The 21,231-nt window shown below is 41.2% G+C and overlaps 1 protein-coding gene across 1 annotated transcript in view; it reads right to left on the bottom strand.

Moving 5' to 3' along the window:
• lck (LCK proto-oncogene, Src family tyrosine kinase) overlaps nucleotides 1-20,868 on the bottom strand; it is a 115,442-nt gene extending 94,574 nt beyond the window's left edge. The window contains exon 1 of the mRNA XM_078238351.1: nucleotides 20,601-20,868. The gene's annotated coding sequence lies outside the window, so the exon portion shown is untranslated. The remainder of the gene's footprint in view (nucleotides 1-20,600) is intronic.
• Nucleotides 20,869-21,231: the final 363 nt, after the last annotated feature.

Genomic DNA, 21,231 nt, shown 5'->3' with positions numbered 1-21,231 from the left:
GGCCGCACCTAGAGTAATGTGTACAGTTTTGGTCCCCTTATTTAAGAAAGGATGTCTTGGCTTTTGAAGGGGTGCAGAGGAAGTTCACTTGGTTGATTCCGGAGATGAGGGGATTGGCTTATGAGGAGAGATTGAGCAGATCGGGCCTGTACTCCTTGGAGTTTAGAACGTTGAGGGGAGATCTTATAGAGACATATAAGATAATGAAGGGGTAGAAACATCGAGATTGTTTCCACTTACAATGGAAACAAGAACTAGGGGGCATCGCCTCAAAATACGGGGGAGTCAATTTAGAACAGAGTTGAGGAGGAACTTCTTCTCACAGAGGATAGTGAATCTTTGGAATTCTCTGCCCAATGAAGCAGTAGAGGCTACCTCGTTAAATGTGTTTACGTCACAGATAGATAGGTTTTAGCCAATAAGGGAATTAAGGGTTATGGGGAGCGGGTGGGTAAGTGGAACTGAACCCACTATCAGATCAGCCATGATCTTATTGAATGGCGGAGCAGGCTTGAGGGGCCAGATGGCCTACTCCTGCTTCTATTTCTTATGTTCTTATGTTATGTTCTTTGCTGACTATGACTAACTCAATGCAAATGCTGGAAAGTCTGCATTAAGCAGGACTGTCAAAGAGTTTAACATCTAATCATAAAATTGACTTAAAAATCAAGAAATAAGCAAATTCCTAATTAGATTTTTAAAACTCCTTCCTCCAAGCAGAACTCAAACTAACTATTTTTTGTTTGGAAGCTGAGGAACAAGATTTTAACAAGTAGTCGTGGACTAAAAAAAAAACTCTGAAAATTTCAAATGTAGACTTACTCTGGAGTTTTACATTTTAAACATTGGAATCTAATTAAATACCCATTATTTCAAGGGCAATTTGTTTGTGTCTAAAAGTTCACTGTCATCATATCCACAGCAGATGCCATTGTCTCATTCCAGTGAACGAGATCATCACAATCGCTTCTCGGCTTTTGGCTAAGATCAAGTGTAAGCACCCAGGGTAGGCAATGGGGTTAAACTGAGGCTTCATCTGATACAACTTTTTAAAGCCCTCTTGGCCCATTGGCTAAGGTGAAATTCAGATTGAGCCTGGGAGGGGGTGGAATGCCTCATTCTGTCAGATTAGATCTGGTTTGTCCCTCATGTGGGGACTCTGATTGGACTTAATTGGCTTTTTAATTAGGAATAAAGTACCAAAAGGTACCCAAAAGAAATCATATAGTTTTATTGGATGATGTGCCTTGCAGGGTAGATTTTAAAAATACCTCATTGCTACCATTTAATAGATACCCCCAGATGCCTAGAAACCAAAATAGGTTTCACTGGTGTGAATCATTTTATTTTTATTTATTAGTGTCACAAGTAGGCTTACATTAACACTGCAATGAAGTTACTATGAAAATCCCCTAGTTGCCACACTCCAGCACCTGTTCAGATACACAGAGGGAGAATTTGGCATGGCCAATCCACCGATCCAACATGTCTTTCAGACTGTGGGAGGAAACAGAGCATCCGGAGGAAACCCACACAGACACAGGGAGAACATGTAGACACCACACACAAACATTGACCCAAAGCTGGGAATCGAACTCAGGTCCCCGGCACTGTGAGGCGGAAGTGCTAACCACTGTGCCATCATGCGGTCACATGACTACCATTTCTGTGATGTTTCAGCCATTGTGCACATTAACCAGAGAAAGAGTGCAATGGAATATTTCAGGTGTGTGGGAGATATTAATACTGGCCAGCAGATGAGATATTACCAACAGGGATAGCAGAATACCTGTATGTAAATCAAGTCATGGGAGATTCACCTCACAACACCAGAGCTGCTGTTTACATCATTTACCCTTTTTGTTTTGGAATGTAAAAGGGATAACATTCAGGTTACAGATCAGGAAATACCAAAAATTAATATAATCTCATTAAACTTTGTAATAGTTTACAGAGAGACGAAGGATGAGAGGTGACCTGATAGAGGTTTACAAGATGTTGAGAGGTCTGGATAGGGTAGACTCTCAGAGGCTATTTCCAAGGGCTGAAATGGTTGCTACGAGAGGACACAGGTTTAAGGTGCTGGGGGGTAGGTACAGAGGAGATGTCAGGGGTAAGTTTTTCACTCAGAGGGTGGTGGGTGCGTGGAATCGGCTGACGTCGGTGGTGGTGGAGGCAAACTCGTTGGGGTCTTTTAAGAGACTTCTGGATGAGTACATGGGATTTAATGGGATTGAGGGCTATAGATAGGCCTAGAGGTAGGGATATGATCGGCGCAACTTGTGGGCCGAAGGGCCTGTTTGTGCTGTGGCTTTCTATGTTCTATGTTCTATAAATATTCTAATATTAAGAAGCATCCTCTCTAATGTTTCACTGTTTCCTTGCCAACATTTGGATCTAAAATTACTCCTGATTTTATTTTGGGGACATTGAATCCAAAATATCCAATCCCACATTTGAGGTTGTTGCATTGTCAGTTTGTCACATTTTTTAAAATGTTTTCAAGAAACACTCTGTTGAAATCTTTGAGTTTCTTTTTAAAAACTTGAGTTGCTGCCTCACAAAACAGACAAACGGTGTCAAATGAACCTCCAAACAACAGCTGTTCTTTCAGCGTGCTCCGATATGCAATAGCACAGATTCTCTCCATCTAAAGACAATTAAAATCCAATTAATTTACAATTCACATTAATAATGATTAATTTTATACAGCACAGATCCAGGCCATTTGGTCCAATAGTCAGTGTTTATTCTCTACAGGAACTCCTCCCATTCCTCCTCTTGAAACAAGAGTATAACACATTTATTTCTCCCTCAAATGCTTATTTAGTTTCCCCTTAAATGAATCGGTGCTAATCTGCCTCATCTATTCCAAGTGGTGGATAGTTCACATTCCAACCACTCTCTGGATAAAGAAGTTATTCCTGAATTGCCCATTGGATTTATCAGTGACTAGACGCATGTGATTAGATTGATGCGCGGCACGGTGGCACAGTGGTTAGCACTGCTGCCTCACAGCACCAGGGACCCAACGTTCCATTCCCAGCTTGGATCACTGCCTGTGTGGAGTTTGCATGTTCTCCCCGTGTCTGTGTGAGTTTCCTCCGGGTTCTCCAGTTTCCTCCCATAGTCCAAAGATGTGCAGGTTAGGTTGATTGACCGTGCTAAATTACCCCTTCTGTGTCCCGGGATGCGTTGGTTAGAGGGATTCAGGGGGTAAATATGTGGGGTTACGGGGATAGGGCCTGAGTAGGATTGTTGTCGGTGCAGACTTGATGGGCCGAATGGCCTCTTTCTGCACTGTAGCGGTTCTATGATTCTATGGTTCTATGATAGATTCATGGTTCCCAGTCTCCTCCACAAGTGGAAACATCCTGATGCCTTCACCAGCAGTTTAATTTGAAATGAAATCTTCTCCTACATAACAAGCCCCAAATGCCTGTCAGGCTGCTCTCAGAAGAGACTGCAATGGGTTTCAACCATACAGATCATTTTCAGAATCAGTTGTAAGCCACTCAACTCCGCCAAGATCAACTTGGTTACCAACTAATAAAGGGGTTCTAATCTGTTAGCAAAATCACACACAGGAATTTATATATCATCACTAGTCTGCAATTCTTTTTGATCAGTTGAATTCTCAGTAATGTGCGTCCTCATGCCTTAAATTTGATGGTATTATTTTGCAGTTTGATTGCATGTTCCTTCCAGTAACAGAGAAGAAGCATAAAATGATTGACAGCAACAACAATGGTCATTGTGTTCATGCCAGCCAAAAATGAGGGGTCGAGGGGGGGGGGAAAGGAACCCTCGCTGGGGGTGGAATTTTCTGCTCCCACTGCAGTTTTCCTGGTGACCTGGGTTAACTTTAATCCCATTGATAATGGCGGGATCAGAGAATCCTGCCGCCAGTAAACAGCACGCCACCTTCCATCGCCGAGAAACACATGGCTGGGAGGCCAGAGAATCCCACCCCAATCTAACCCTACCTTCCACAGGCCTGTGGGTTGCAGCATATCCAATGCATAGCCAAGCATGTCTTATATGTGATGAAGGTTTCTACCCCCACCGCCCTCCAGGTGAAACAATATTACCTGGAAAATGGGTTAATCGATACATCCAAGTTTCTTGGCAGAATTGCACTTTTGCCAGAAGCAACAGTGGACAAGAGATGGAAGCAACATGTTGGGGCACAGTTTTCCAGATGGGAGAAATGTGCCCGTTAGTTGGGCTCAATGCCTGTCATGTTCAGTGGCCGCCTTACTGCCTTGTGGGCAGCTTGTGCTGATTGAGGGAACACTGGGTCAAGGCCGCTTGGGATTTCTCCAGTTCCCAGCAGGGACTGATCATCACACATTCCGATTGGCCTGTTCTCCAGATGTACACCAGCCACATGTTTATTACAGGGTTTGTTACAGGTGGGGGTTGGGGCAATGCTTCAGAATGAATGTGGAATACACCTCATGCCGTTAATAATGAGAGTTGTACCAACTGACCATTGAAGAAGGCTGACACTCTCCCGTGAGTAGGCCCAGGTGGCTCTTATGAAATTGCAGGATGTACCACGGTCCTTGTGTCCTGGTTGCTGCACCCTCCAAAATGTTCTCTAAATCTCCTCAAGATTATTGATCAGTTTAGTGCAGTGTAATCCTTCAGGAAGCAAAAGCAACATCTGGTATGGTGTCCATGTGGTCATTTTTTATACCTGAGCCCAACCCGTGAGTGGCCCATATAACACTGTCAGCTGATACATTTGGTCATGAAATTAACAGGAAGCTGGCTAGTATGTGGGAACATCAGAAGATAGAAACATAGGACTTAGGAGCTGGAGTAGGCCATTCAGCCCTCGTGTCTGCTATGCCATTTGATAAGATTGTGGCTGATCTGATTCTGGCCTTAACTTATTTTCCTGTCTGCTCCCGCCTCCCTTCTCCTTGACTCCCCTTGTCTATTAAAAATCTATCCAACTCAGCTTGAGTAAATTTGATGATGATCTGTCCTCCATTGCGTTCTGGAAAAGTGAATTCCTCTTCTTGTTAATTTAACAAATTAGCTAATGTAAAACTATTTAAAAAGTCATTCTTTAAAAAGAATGTGACAAGTCTACATTCATCCCAGAAAGCTGAAGAAACTTGGGAAAGATCTGGCAAAGGGTTTGGAAATGGGAATTATCCCAAGAAACTGGAGATTAAACACCTGTTCAAGGGAAGGGAAAGAGACAGGCCAATAGTCAGATCTCAGATACGGATACTCACCCGGTCTCAAGACAAGAGGTTTTGAAAATGGTGAAAGGTTTGTAGGAAGTAATGAAAGATTGTTTCTGCTGGTTAGTGAACGAAAATAAGATAGCATCAACACATGATTATCACTGGGAAAGTGGAGTGAGATATTAGAAAAAGAACACACCACATGGAATACTTAATCAATAATTAATTACCCAGGCAGAGACAAAAAACCTGGATTAGGATTTGGAAAGGAAGATCCATAAAAGGGTATGGGGGACAGCACGGCATTGAGATCAGAGTAGACAGTTCCATTTGAAGAATGGATCAGATATGATTGACTGGGATGATCCATTCTATGGTTATTCTATAAAATGAACAGGTAAAGAGCCACAGAAACATGGCAGAGAGAGTGATGTCACTATCTATATACCCATAAATTAAACCTGAAGGCTCAAATATTTTGAGAATATAGTTAAAATTAATATGGTAAGAATCAGCATGATTTCCAATAACAAAGCGTGTATTTACAGAGCACCTTTAACAGGAAAACATCTCAAAATCCTTCACTGGAGCGATATCGAGCAAAGTCTGAAACATAGCCACATGAGAAGATATTAAGGAAGGTGTGCAAAAGCTTGGTCAAATTGGCAGGTTTTAAGAAGTGAATTAATGACAACTGAGAGAGAGAAAGAGAGAGAGAGAGAGAGGGTTGAATGTCAGTGAGGTTTAAGGATGGAATTCTAGATCCTAGGGTTTAGACAGCCGGTGTCATGGCCACCAGTGGTGTAGCAATGAAAATCAACAGTTTGTGAGGGGCAAGTTTTGGAGGAGCCTTGAATTTTGTGGAGGGCTGTGGGCTGGAGGAGATCACAGGGATAGGGAGTAGTAAGATCATGCAGGGCTATGAAAACAGGGATGAACATTGTAAAATTGGGTGGCACGGTGGCACAGTGGTTAGCACAGCTGCCTCACAGCTTCAGGGACCCAGGTTCAATTCTGGCCTTGGATGACTATCTGTGTCAAGTTTGTACGTTCTCCTGGTGTCCGTGTGGGTTCCATTGCTGGACTGGGAGTTAATGTAGGACAGCAAGCCCAGAATGTTGGGATATGGGTTGAGTTACTGAGCTCATGTTTAAACCGGGTTCAGGGTCCACGATGTGTTGTCACTATATTATTGTTCTTATTGTTTTTGAACAAGAGACATAGATCATTTTAGTGCAATCCAAAGCGTCCTTGAAGTTTTCTGATTAAAATATTGTTTTAATCAGAAAACTTCAACTATTTCTAGAAAGTTGGAGGTGTATTGATAATTGGTTAAGTTTTCAACCTTTCCTTTTTTTTCTACACTGAAGCATCACAGCACTTTCTCACTGGTGGGAAAGTCTTCAGAAGTTATTTGGCTGACTCCAGGTCCTCCATCACCACTTCCTACCAGAAGTCGATAGCATACAACACGTTTACCCATAAAGAAGCTGGAATACAGTCAGTTATGTAGATAATGGGGATGCAGAAGCTGATGGACATTCAATCATTTGTGCCGCAGTAGCGCTCAGTGTAAAGGTCATCTGTTTAACCCTCGTGTTCAATGTTACTACGGGCAGAGAAACCATTTAAATTTCACAGGGCCAAAAAGCCTCGGCATTGAGTGCAGAGACAAATTGCATTTGCTTAAAATGTATTTTTAAAATGATGTACTTGAACATGTAATCAACACAATCATAGAGACTGAAAAATCGAAATTACCCTGTGGCTAGAACATTCCCTTGGGTTAAGAGTGAATCCTTGTAAAGGTTTCAAGTCCAGTCCCATGAACATGTACCAGCGTTCTGCAAAAGTGGAAAATCGTGGTCCTGATTCCTTCCAATGGGTACTTGCAACAGATGCTAAATGGTGTCTGATTGTAAACCTCTGTCTGATATTGTCCCATTCTGTGAGAAAACATTTTTCCTATGGCATCAGTAAACTGAATGAGATTGGGAATTCTCCACATTGGAAAAATGCAGACGCAGAACACCATCTAGCATTTTGCCATTTCAATTCATTGAGTTCTATTTTAGACTATGAATGATCACACAGAATTTCACCAAGTCAGATGTTTTCCCTTGAGCTTTAACATGTTAGGGGCCAGATCCTAAATTTTGTTTGCCAAGAGTTTCCTGGCATCATTTCTTTTTCTTTATAATTACTGAATCTAGTCACTGATGGATACATTTTTCTTAAAACTGTTCTGACAATGTAAATTATTATTATTTGGCCTTTTGAATAATATTTCAGAACAGGATCTGAATTAAAATCACGAGGAAAAATAATTGTCATTTCTAGAAGATGAGATCTGACATGAATATATTTGTTGTTCATCATTATTTCAGATCAAAGGATTGTTTAAACATGCACATACACGATCTCAGCCACAGACATCACAGCTGATCAATAAGACATGTACAGTGGTTAGCACTGCTGCCACACGGCACCAGGGACCTGGGTTCGATTCCCGGCTTGGGTCACTGTCTGTGTGGAGTTTGCACGTTCTCCCTGTGACTGCGTGGGTTTCCTCCGGGTGCTCCAGTTTCCTCCCACAGTCCAAAAATGTGTGGGTTAGGTGGATTAGAAACATAGAAACATAGAAAAGCTACAGCACAAACAGGCCCTTTGGCCCCACAAGTTGTGCTGAACATATCCCTACCTTCTAGGCCTACCTATAACCCTCCATCCTATTAAGTCCCATGTACTCATCCAGGAGTCTCTTAAAAGTCCCTATTGAGTTTGCCTCCGCCACCACTGATGGCAGCCGATTCCACTCGCCCACCACCCTCTGTGTGAAAAACTTACCCCTAACATCTCCCCTGTACCGACCCCCCAGCACCTTAAACCTGTGTCCTCTCGTAGCAGACATTTCCACCCTGGGAAAAAGCCTCTGAGAGTCCACCCGATCTATGCCTCTCAACATCTTATATCCCTCTATTAGGTCTCCTCTCATCCTATGTCTCTCCAAGGAGAAAAGACCGAGCTCCCTCAGCCTAACCTCATAAGGCATGCCACTCAATCCAGGCAACATCCTTGTAAATCTCCTCTGCACCCTTTCAATCGTTTCCACATTCTTCCTGTAATGAGGCGACCAGAACTGAGCACAGTACTCTAAGTGGGGTCTGACGAGGGTCTTATATAGCTGCATCATTATCCCCAGACTCCAAAACTCAATCCCTCGATTGATAAAGGCCAGCACACCATATGCCTTCTTAACCACCTCCTCCACCTGCGGGGCCGATTTTAGAGTCCTATGGACCCGGACCCCAAGGTCCTTCTGATCCTCTACAGTACTAAGAGTCTTTCCCTTAATATTGTACTCCTTCATCCCATTTGACCTGCCAAAATGGACCACTACGCATTTATCTGGGTTGAAGTCCATCTGCCACTTCTCCGTCCAGTCTTGCATCCTATCTATGTCCCTCTGTAACTTCTGACATCCCTCCAGACTATCCACAACCCCACCAACCTTCGTGTCATCGGCAAACTTACCAACCCATCCCTCCACTTCCTCATCCAGGTCATTTATGAAAATGACAAACAGCAAGGGTCCCAGAACAGATCCCCGGGGCACACTACTGGTGACTGACCTCCATTTAGAAAAAGACCCATCTATACCCACTCTCTGCCTCCTTTGGGGAAGCCAGTTCTGGATCCACAGGGCAGCAGCCCCTTGGATCCCATGCCCTCTCACTTTTTCAGGAAGCCTTGCATGGGGGCCTTATCGAACGCCTTGCTAAAATCCATATAAACCACATCTACCGCTTTCCCTTCGTCAATGTGTTTAGTCACATTTTTGAAGAACTCCACCAGGCTCGTAAGGCACGATCTGCCTTTGACAAAGCCATGCTGAGTATTCTTGAGCATACTAAACCTCTCTAAATGCTCATATATCCTGTCCCTCAGGATCTTCTCCATCAGCTTACCAACCACTGAGGTTAGACTCACCGGTTGGTAATTTCCTGGGCTATCCCTATTCCCCTTCTTGAAAATAGGAACCACATCCGCAATCCTCCAATCCTCTGGCACCTCTCCCATCTCCATCGACGACGCAAAGATCATCGCCAGAGGCTCTGCAATCTCTTCCCTCGCCTCCCACAGTAACCTGGGGTACATCCCATCCGGACCCGGCGACTTATCTATCTTGATGCCATTCAAAGATTCCAGCACAACCTCTTTCTTAAAGTCCACATACTCAATCTTTTCAGTCCACCGCAAGGCCACAGTACATCCACCCAGGTCCTTCTCCTCTGTGAAAACCGAGGCAAAATACTCATTAAGCACCTCTGCCATTTCTACTGGTTCCGTACAGACTTTCCCGCCTTCACCTTTTATAGGCCATATTCCTTCACGTCTCATCCTTTTACTTTTCACATATTTATAGAACGCCATATTGGCCATGCTAAATTGCCCCTTCGTGTCAGGGGGATTAGCTAGGGTAAATGCATCAGGCTATGGGGATTGGGCCTGGGTGGGATTGCGGTCGATGCAGGCTCGATGGGCCGAATGGCCTCCTTCTGCACTGTAGGGATTCTGTGAAGACAAGCTCTCAATATTGGACAATAAGTGTTATTTCCTTTATTATTGAAACTTACTTAAAAATAATTTGGTGGTAATATGTAAATGAAATACTTTATGGCATCTACAAGCAAGATTACCATGAATGAACTAATCCTGCATTCGAATGACAAAGACCCCAAAAATGTTCAGTTTGGTTTTAGCAGACAGATCAAGAATGAATCTACATTTGCATTGGTCTTATTCGGAAGCTCAGTCTAACTTAGTATTCAGGTGCAAACTGTAACTGCTTTAACAGAGTAAATTAAAATACAGTTTGAGGACCAGTTTACAACAGCTTATGTTTTGATCTGGATACTAAAATGGAGTTTAAAAGTGATTACAGCTGAGTAGAGCTGTTGCTTCTGAGTTAGATGATCCTGGGTTCAAGTTCTACTCAAATGTAAAAATCAAAGCTAACACTATGTCATACTGACGGCACAGTGCTTTCCACTTGGATAAAATGTTAAACCGAGGCCTCAGGTTCTGTCAGGTGTGTGTAAAAATAATTCCATGTCACTATTCTGAAGAAGAGCAGGGGAGTTATCTTTTGTGTTCTGAGGTCCATTTTTATATCATTCAGTCAACATGATGCAAACAGATGCTCTCTGATCATCGTCATGTTGTTTTTCGTGGGATCTTGCTGTGCACATTCCTAACATTGCAACAGTGACTACACTTCAAAAATGTTCATTGACTGGAAAGCATCCTGAGAAATCCCATGGTCATGAAAGGCACAATGAATCTCTTTTTTTAACATAAAAATCAAAATGATTTATTTCTTTAACTTAATTCATCATAATATTCTTTTAAGGAAGTGATTTCTTCCATTGTGAAAGCTTACCTGACTGCTCTCAGACATGAGAACCAGCTCCTTTATCTCACAAGGCAGTGCAAATTACTATCACTTTTGGAATTTTGCTTGCTTTAGTTAAATAGGAGCATTTAGGAAGTATTGTTAACTGAGTCTGGAAACCTCGACCTGAATGATCTTGGTGTTCACACATCAGGTTTCAAAGTAAATAGTTTGAAAACCTATGTTTGAATCAAATAAGACCTCAGAAAAACAAATCCTGCCTGAGATTTGGAAAATTTGAGCAACAGACTAGAAAAGAAGGACAAATTTGCTATGCTTATGCAATACATTTGTTCATTTAAGAAATATCATGAATTCAATTAATTCAAAGATAATTAACCCATTATGCTCTGTCCCTGTATTTAAGGTTATAGATAATCAAATTCACTTGTATTGATTGTGTATAGTGATCACAGGGATGGAGGGATGAAACTGAAGCTGAAGTTTCAGAGTACAGGACCCATACCAGGCTCCACAGCCAAATATGGTGCCTCACCAGTTCCAGCGAAGCCCAGTACTTTGTGGCATGACTGTCCTGCAATGTGTAAGCCTATTACAGGCCCATTGCATCATGCATTTTGCTCCATTTTTGCTTGGATGGATTGAGATGGTTGTGCAGGGAATGCAGAAGAGAAGAAGGGACAAGGATCTCTCTTTGACAAAGGGTCATCTGGACTCAAAACGTCAGCCCTTTTCTCTCCTTCCAGATGCTGCCAAACCTGCTGAGATTTTCCAGCATTTTCGCTTTTGGACAAGGATCTCTCTGTTTGCCAAAGTCTATTAAAGTTAAGCCTGCTTGCTTTTCATGTTCAAACTACCAGTACATTATGACAAAGATCCATCACATTTAAAATAAAAGCCCAGTGAGAATGCCAGAAGTTACGGCTGAAAGAATGCCTATAATTTCAGGTCAAATTTAACAGGAACCTTTTCTGAGTTGCTGCTCAGATTGATATGGTATAGTGTTCATTTGAAGGATAATCTAATTTAAATTGTAACTAGATTCCATTTACTATTTGCTAATTATTGCATGTTATTTGCAATTAAATATTACACAGCTGGTCTGTGAAGCAGTGTTCATCAATTCAAAGGGAATGGAGGGTATAGATAGAGTGAACAGTTGGAAGCTTTTTCCCGGGGCAGAAATGACAATTACAAGGGGGCACAAGTTCAAGGTAAGGGGGGAAAGGTTCAGTGGAGATGTGTGGGGGGGAAGTTTTTTTACACAGAGGGTGGTGGGGGCCTGGAATGCGCTGCCAAGTGAGGTGGTTGAGGCAGTTACGTTAGCCACATTTAAGACTTATCTGGATAGACACATGAACAGACGGGGCATAGAGGGATACAGGCGGTTGGTCTAGACAGGGAATGTGATCGGCGCAGGCTTGGTGGGACGGAGGGCTTGTTCCTGTGCTGTACTGCTCTTTGTTCTTTGTTTGAATTTGGTAAATCATTAGGAATTTGTTGAATCCAATAAGCAAATGACTGCAATTGAAATATTTTGTAGCATCTGAGGTACGCTTTATAACAAGGTGGAGCTTGTATATTGTTGGGGATCTTGGCCATTTATTAAAGCTGCGATTAGATTGTTCCTCTCAGACAAGATTCTCTTTAAAGCCTTATTAAATTGGATCAGTTTTTATGGTAATCATTTCAGGGTCACCATCACTGAGACAAGTTTTCAATTCCAGATTTACTAATTGTATTTAAATTCCACCAGCTGCCTTTTCAGGATTTGAACCTGTGACCCCAGACCATTAGCCTGGACCTCTTCATTATTTGTCCAATAAAATTGCAACGATGCCACTGCCTCCCCTAAGATTCACCAATCTGGTTCACTAATGTCTTTGTAGGAAGGAAATCTGCCATCGTTACCTGGCCTGACCAACATGTGACTCCAGACCCACAGCAATCAGGTTGACTCTTAACTGCCCTCAGTTTAAGAGCCAAAAAGGGATATGTAACAAATGCCGGCCTTGCCAGCGAGACCCACAGCCCCTGAAAGAAGGAAATAGATAAACGTTCTGGACTCATCTTAAATTGCAAACTTCAGCAGAGTTGAGACAACTCCCAATTCCTCACAATGCGATTTCTCTAACTATAGTATGGAAGAATGGAATTCAGATTTATTATTTAATCCAGGTCCTGTGGAACAGTCTACGGATTTAATGTAGATTTTAGCTGGGTGTGCCTCAGTTTCAATTGGAGACAGCTCGCAAACCATGCTATCCTTGTGCTTCTCATCAAAACAATTCCTTGCTGCCAAGTCGGAGGAAACAAGTTGGGACAACTGTTGATGACTGAAATTCTACCCAAAAACTATCAAACTGCTTGTGTGTTAAATCTAGCTCATTTATCAAGAAATATTTAAAGGGAGGTTATAAAGCCCCAAAATAATAAATAGTACGGAAAAAAAAGCAAACGATACTTCAAAACAGGAAGAGCAATGTGTTTACTTTAAACGCAGACTCCAAAGAATTTTAACAAATTAAAAAGCATCCTGATCAAAATGTCACATGCTCAGGAGCCTTGGCTACTTCAAATACATTTGAGGTCATCGTGGGAAATTGTTACTCACTTATTTGAAGGAGGGGAGAGGGCATTATGAAAAATTAAAGTTTAGACATCCACTGGGGAAATCCTTTTTATTTAAATATCACATTTAAAACACTGTTCTGCCAGACTGCAGCCATATTTAAGCTGATGGAAGAGTTTGTTAACTTGACAACCAGGGTCGTTCAGTAACTTTTGTTCCATTTTTTCAGACTGGGTATGTGCATGTCCAGATCTGATAGACTCTATCTGGTGTATAGAGCTGGACTATCCTTTCAAAACATGCCAAGCTGTTGGACAAAATAGTTTTTTCCAAACAGATTAATTTTTGTAATGTGGAAGTCATTAGCAAGATCCTGATAAATGCGGAGAAATCCTGAAATATGGAGAGTGCGGGATTCTGTAGTAGCAGCTACACAAAGTATAAAGAGATTTTAGCTCATCTCAAGAATGCTGTGATTTCAGAACGTTTTTCTGACTATCACCTGGACTACACTGATAGAAATGCTCCCCATTGATGTTAATGGGGGAACATGCACCCTTTCTTGTTCATTGGAAAATCCTGCAGCTGCAGTAGAAAAGATGTCTGCTTTTTATAATTGGCACTCCAATGTTGACATCCTGGATGCAGCATTTCTGTATCGCTGCTAATCAGTTGTCTGGTTGACACGTGCTACTAATAAACAAATTCTGAATATAGAGAAACAAATAAAATATTTAAAATAAAAATAATTCTTCTAAAATAAAAATAGTTGACATGACATACACCACCCTGCGTGCCCTCTCAATCCTGCATTGTGCTGTAACAATCAGAACGGATACACATCAATATACTCTCCGCCAACACTGACTTTATTGGTGCTCTGAGGATTAAACCGGTTTCCACCTTATTCCTGTCAGTGTGGTTGGAAATTTAGTCAGGATGTTTTCACACTCATGCTCAAGTCTTAACTAGAACATTTTAATATTCACATGTGGTTAAAATACTTCACTTTTCAATTCCTGTAATGATTAAGTGTATATACTTTGCGAGCTGAAATTAACATTTTATTGCAATTATTAAAGTGTTGATGGATAACGAGTGACAAACAATTTAAATTTAAAAGATAAACTGCAAGTGATGAGCTATTTAAATGAATATTAGTATCTGAAATACATATTTATTGTTAAGTGTTCTTTCATATTTTGTCCGGTAAACAGTAAGATTCCATTAGTAAGATTTTTCTGTAATTCAGTGCTGAAAATATCAAATCACAAATTATAGCTGCCATGAAATTTCACTGATATATAATTTGGGTTAAAAAAATAAGATCTATAGCAAAATTAAAACCATATCACAATTCCTGAGACAGTTTGATAAAGAGTTGCGCATACATGATTATTTTATGATTCCGTTTTCTGCTTTTACTTTTATAACATTCAATAGAATAACCTTGCCGTCTCCATCCCTGCCTCCCATTGAATTCCATCTCCAATGTTTTGCTACTCCAGACTCAACAATTCCACTGTTTAATGGCTAATCTCCCAACTTCCATGTTCCAACAACCTCGAGCTCATGCAAAACTCTGCTGGCTGTATTTTTACCCACACTGAATCCTGCTCATCCATTACCCCTGTGCTCACACTCACTGATTCACATTGGCTTCTGGCACACCAATTCTTCAACTTTACAATTCTCAATCTTTCCCTGATCTCAATCTTCCCTATCTCAAGGCAATTATAGAGGTGGAAAAAATATAGAGTTGTTACAATGGGGGGGACTTTAGATACCCAAATATAGACTGGGATAGAAGTAGTTCAAAGGGCAGAGAAGGCAAAAGCTCCTAGAGTGTATTCAGGAGAATCTTTCCACAGCAGTATGTGTCCAGTCCAACGTGAATGGAGGCACTGCTGAACTGGGTTCCTGGGTCAATTGGATCAAGGGTGGGAAAATTTGGTGTTCAACCAAAACTCCATTCACTGCAGCAATACCAGAAAATTTCAGCCACGGGCGAGAAAACATTTAGGGCAGAGTGATCATTGTATCATAAGATTTAGGCTGACTACCGAAAAGGACAATGAACAAACAGCATAAAAGTATTTAACCTGGAGAAAGCCAACTTCAATAAATGAATCTGAGCTGAATAACTCGGAGTCAAATGTTAGCAGGAGAAAACAGTAGCTGAACAATGGGCTCCCTTCAAAGAAGAGGTCATTCAGACACAGTCAAGGTGTATTCCCTTGAAAGCTAGGGCAAACAAATCCAGAGCTGCCTGGATAAAAGAGAGAGAAATTAAGATAAAGAAGAAAAAGAGTGCTTATGACAGATGTCAGGTAGAAACCGCAATTGGGAACTAGAGGAAATACAGAGGGATCAGAGCAGAGGTGGAAAAGCAAATGAGAGGAGCAAAGAGGGAGTATAAAGAGAGACTGGCAGCTAACATAAAAGGAAATCACAAAGTCTTTGATAGGCATATAAACGGTAAAAGGTTGGCAAAAAGCGGAATTGGGCTGATGAAGGACCAAAACGTGAATTTACTCATCGAGACAGGGGCATGGCTGAGGTAGTACTTTGCATCTGTTTTTATCACTGGAGAAGATACTATCCAAGCCTGGTGAAAAGGAGGTAATTCAGATAGTAAAAGGGTTTGAAATTGATAAAGAGGACTTATTGAATAGGCTGTCTGTACTTAAAGTTGATAAGGCACTGGGAACATATGAGATGTAACCAGGGATACTGAGGGAAGTAAGAGTGGAAACTGTGGCTGTAATTTTTCAAACTTTCTTAGTCTCAGGTGGGTGCCAGAGGACTGAAGAATTACAAACATTATGCCCTTCTTCAAAAAAGGATGTGAAGATAAGCCCAGCAACTACAGACCAGTCGGTTTAACATTGGTGGTGGGGAAACTTCTAGAAACAATAATTTGGGACAAAATTAATAGTCATATGGACAAATGTGGGTTAATTAAGGAAAGCCAGCATAGATTTTCTCAGGGAAAACATGATGCTTTAACTTGCTGGAGATTTTTTGATGAGGTAACAGAAAGGGTCAATGAGGGCAATGCTGTTGATGTAGTATACACAGACTTCCAAAAGGCATTTTATACAGTGCCACAAAATAAACTTGTGAATGAAGTTATAGCTCATGGAATAAAAGAGACTGTAGCAACATGGATACAAAACTGGCTGAGTGACAGGAAACAGGGTAACGGTTAATAGATGTTTTTCGAGCTGGAGGAAGGTTTGTAACGGAGTTCCCCTGGCATCAGTGTCGGAACCACTGCCTTTTCTGATATATATTAATGACAGTGACCTTATTGTACAGGTAACAATTTCAAAACTTATGGATGATACAAAACTTGGAAGCATTGTGAACTGTGAGGAGGATAGGGTACAACTTCAAAAGGACAGAGACAAGTTGGTGGAATGTGCAGACATGTGGCAGATGAGGTTCAATGCAGAGAAATGTGAAGTGATTCATTTTGGTCGCAAAAGCATGGAGAGACAAAATAAAATAAAGGATATAATTCTGAAGTGAATGCAGGAGGAAAGGGAGCTGGGTATTTGCGGGCATAAGTCATTGAAAATAGCAGGCAGGTTGAGAGTGATTCATACAGCAACCAGTATCCTAGGCATCATTAATGGGGCACAGAGTAAAAGAGCAAGGAAGGTTATGTTAAACTTGTATAAAACACATCTTCGACCTCAGCAGGAATGTTGCATCCGGTTCCTGGTGTCACACTTTAGGAAGGATGTGAAGGTATTGGAGAGATTACAGAAAAGGTTCATGAGAATGGTTCCAGGGATGAAGAAATTAGAATAGAATAGATTCCCTGCAGTGCAAAAGGAGACCATTCGGCCCATCAAGCCTGCACTGATAACAATCCCACCCAATCCCTATCTCCGTAACTCCATGTATTTACCTTGCTAATCCCACTGACACTAAGGGGCAATTTAGTCATGGCCAATTCACCGAACCCGCACATCTTTGACGTGTTGGAGAAAACCAGAGCACTCGGAGGAAACCCATGCAGACACGGGAAGAAGGTGCAAACTCCGCACAGATAGACACCCAAGGTCGGAATTGAACCCAGGTCCCTGGCGCTGTGAGGCAACAGTGCTAACCGCTGTGCCACCGTGCCACCATCATTAAGATAGATTGGAGAAGTCAGGACTGTTTTCCTGGGAGAAAAGAAGGCTGAAGAGATTTGATGGAGGTATTCAAAATCAGAATCTGGATAGAGAGAGAAACTGTCCCCATTTATGAAAGGGTTGAGAGTGTGAGGGCACAGATTTAAGGTAATTAGTAAAAGAAGCAAAAGTGACATGAGGAAAATCTTTTTTGCTTGGCAATTGGTCAATGTCTGGAATGTGCTGCCTGAGAGTGTGGTGGAGGTAGGTTCAATCGAGGCTTTCAAAAAGGAATTAGACCGTTATCTGAGAAGGAAGATTGTGCTGGGTTATGGGGAGAAGGCAGTGAAAGGGCAATAAGTGAATTGCCCATTCGGAGAGTTGGTGCAGGCACAATGGGCACTGAGCAATTCCATGATTCTCTTTAACCTCCTCCAGCTCCATAGCCCTCAGTGTTCCTGCAGTTGTGGACTGCTATGCTTCCTTCACTCCCTCTACTCCACCAATCGCTGTTTATGTTCCAAGCGCTGAAAATTTCATTGTATCATGTCTTTGCCTCTACCTCTCTCTCCTCCCTCAAGATACTTCTTAAAACTTATCGTTTTGACTAAGCTTTTCAGTCACCTATCCTAATCTTTCCTTCTTTAGTTTGGTGTCAATTTCTATTGAGATGTTTTCCTAAATGAAGGTTCTAAATACAGGTTGTTAAGATGATACACAGTGAAACACTTTACTATTAAAATTCCTCTTAGAGTGGAATTTAGAATTCCCAAAATACTTCCCACTTTTGATTCTAATTCCACTTCTTAAACCATTTCATCACAGTAAGTGTGTTTGTTCGAAGTGGATTTCACTGTAATGGAAGAGGCACGTGAATTTTCAAATGTTCAATACAAGAGAGATCCACTATGCAATCTTCACTGAATGATGACAAATATAATGGACAGCAAATCAGAATGAATTTAAATTAACAACCAGATCCTGGGGGGTGGTGAATCCAGAATGTGGCTTGTTCCATGAAATCTCCAAGGTTTAAGCCTTTGCAAATAGAGAGATTTTAATTGACATTAAGGACCAATTTAATAGAGTTGTTATGTCCCCAGCTTTAAGGAGAATCAGTTGCAATCATTAATGTTTCTTTACGCAGAGAGTGGTTGGGGTATGGAATGGACTGCCTGCAGTGATAGTGGAGTCAGACACTTTAGGAACATTTAAGCGGTTATTGGATAGGCACATGGAGCACACCAGGATGATAGGGAGTGGGATAGCTTGATCTTGGTTTCAGATAAAGCTCGGCACAACATCGTGGGCCGAAGGGCCTGTTCTGTGCTGTATGTTCTATGTTCTATGTTTTTGGATTGGGGCTACATATTTTATTTTGTTTATAGGTAAGTTGATGCAAATATATGCATGTCTTTGCTTTACATAACTGTCCTGGGATAATAGGAATTTTACACTGAGGCACAGGAGGCGAACTTCAGCAGAAAGTGATCCAGAATACACACGAGCAACCCAAAACTGTTACATTTGTTCATTTTCTCCTCTCTTTAACTTCATGCCATTTTACAGCTATTCCTGTCCAAGATGATGATTGACATTGTGAATGTATTCATTAAATATTTACAGCACATTATTGATATTATTAATATTTTTAAGAACAAAGTTTTCTCCAGTTTTGAAATATCAATGTATTTTCATTTCATATCTTTCCCTAACTTATATTAAAGAGAATGCAATGTTTGAAAGTGGGGCAATTAGCACTGTGAGATAGACGGCTAGTTCGTAGTTCAGAAAAGCACTAACGAAACAGGTTAAGTTCCTTATCTGGCCGAAGTAGCCTTGGAACCTGCCTCCTGCCCGACTCATGAGAGTGGAAGGCAATAGCAAAACCACCGCTGACAAAAACAGTCAAGGAAACAGCTCAGGATGAAACATTGGCAAACAATGAGCCAAGGACCTATCTTCAAGTGGAATACACATGAATGGCAGAATATTGAATATCAATGTGGACATATCTATGGCTACAAAATGGTTTGTTGATCATCCCACTCCTGGCTGTACATTCATTGTGCTTTCCGAGTATAAGTATTGTATATATTCAGAAAAAAGGTACTGTACATGTGACTACTCAAAGAGTTTAAAATGGTATTTGCAATGCTTAAAATTTAGCAGAAAGAGAATTTATTTGAAGGTTAAAAATGAGTCAATAAGACAATAAGAATGTGTCCTGAACAGAATGTTAGCATTTGTTAAAAATAAGCGTCTCAACTCCTTGAACGGGTAGAATTCTTTCTGAGATCAGACGTTAGTCAGTTTTTCTGGCCAGATTTTTCCCACAGCTTTGTTTTAATGGTCAGATATGTCTCAACTGAAAAAATAGGACACTCGAATAGAGTTTTCTACTTATTGAACGGGGTTGCTTTGATAAGGGACATTTTGTCTTTTAATACTCTCAGTTAGGGTTTGTGGTTTGTTGCAGTACATTTTATAATATGGCGTACTTAAATGCTGTGGAGATGCCGGCGTTGGACTGGGGTGAGCACAGTAAGAAGTCTCACAACACCAGGTTACAGTCCAACAGGTTTATTTGGTAGCAAATACCATAAGCTTTCGGAGCGCTGCTCCTTCGTCAGATGGAGTGGAAATGTGCTCTCAAACAGTGCACAGACACAGAAATCAAGTTACAGAATACTGATTAGAATGCAAATCTCTACAGCCAGCCAGGTCTTTAAGACACTCCATCTGACTAAGGAGCAGCGCTCCGAAAGCTTATGGTATTTGCTACCAAATAAACCTGTTGGACTTTAACCTGGTGTTGTGAGACTTCTTACTGTACTTAAATGCTGCAGTTTAGGGCATTAAATGCATTCATCTGGTGGATTGCAGGAGTTAGAATCATGTTGTGTATCACCTTCTGATACACTGGACACTAATGAGTACTTCAGTTTCCTGGTGCTAGTTAGTTAACTCCATCCAAAGATCAATTTCTTTCTGTGAAAGTTTACAAATGGCTCAGTTGCTCTCAATCCCAGGGAGAAGGGGTTACAAATTTACTTCACTATAAATCCCACTTCTATAAGAATAATTCACAAAGAGAAAAGTTCACTCTCACCAACCGACAACACACATGGTTGGGAACCCTACTCGAATATGTCACAGAATGCTGGAGTAAATAGAAAGATATTATACAAAGACAGATGACTTTGTGAGATTTTTCAGAGCTGTAGAGACTGAGTTTTGTGTAAGTTGCTGCAGAAGATCCTCAAAAACTTTCCACTTACCCTTTTATCTGCTTGTGAACTCTATCCCCTCTACATGATATCACTGGCACAGTGGATGAAAATGTTGGTATTCCTCTAGTCCAAGATGGTTTAATGTGGATTTCAAGGCAATATGAAATCATACAAGCACAATCGCAATGAAGTAAACCCAGAATTCATTTGTCTATTCTTCGCACATTATTGCTACTTGATTGCTGAACACCTTTTGATCAGATATGCCGTTTACTTCAGAGATGCTTTGTCCTCTCTGACACATCACCCTATCTGCAATGCAAGCAAATGGTAACCAACCACTTCCTTTCACAAAGAGCAAATAGCAGAAAAGCTGAGAAGGCTGTTGAGACTAATCTCTGGGGTTCCTCACTGCAGGTGCATTTGTTTCAATAGCAGATTGAAGTTCAGTGGAAACGTATTTCAGTTTATATAACAATAGGAGAAATATACTAAGAGCAGTTTGCGTTAAAGAGGAACAGTTCTACCATTGTACAGGAGAAATGGCCAGATACCTTGAGGTGAGACAATCTCAAACCAACTCTTAAGGAACACCAACCGACAACACACATGGTTGGGAACCCTACTCGAATATGTCACAGAATGCTGTAGTAAATAGAAAGATATTATACAAAGACAG

The sequence above is a fragment of the Mustelus asterias genome, chromosome 21, assembly GCF_964213995.1.
Source record: "Mustelus asterias chromosome 21, sMusAst1.hap1.1, whole genome shotgun sequence".
Classification (NCBI taxonomy): Eukaryota; Metazoa; Chordata; class Chondrichthyes; order Carcharhiniformes; family Triakidae; genus Mustelus; species Mustelus asterias.
The sequence above is the reverse complement of the archived record's forward strand: the minus strand, read 5'-3'. Positions and strand labels throughout refer to the sequence as shown.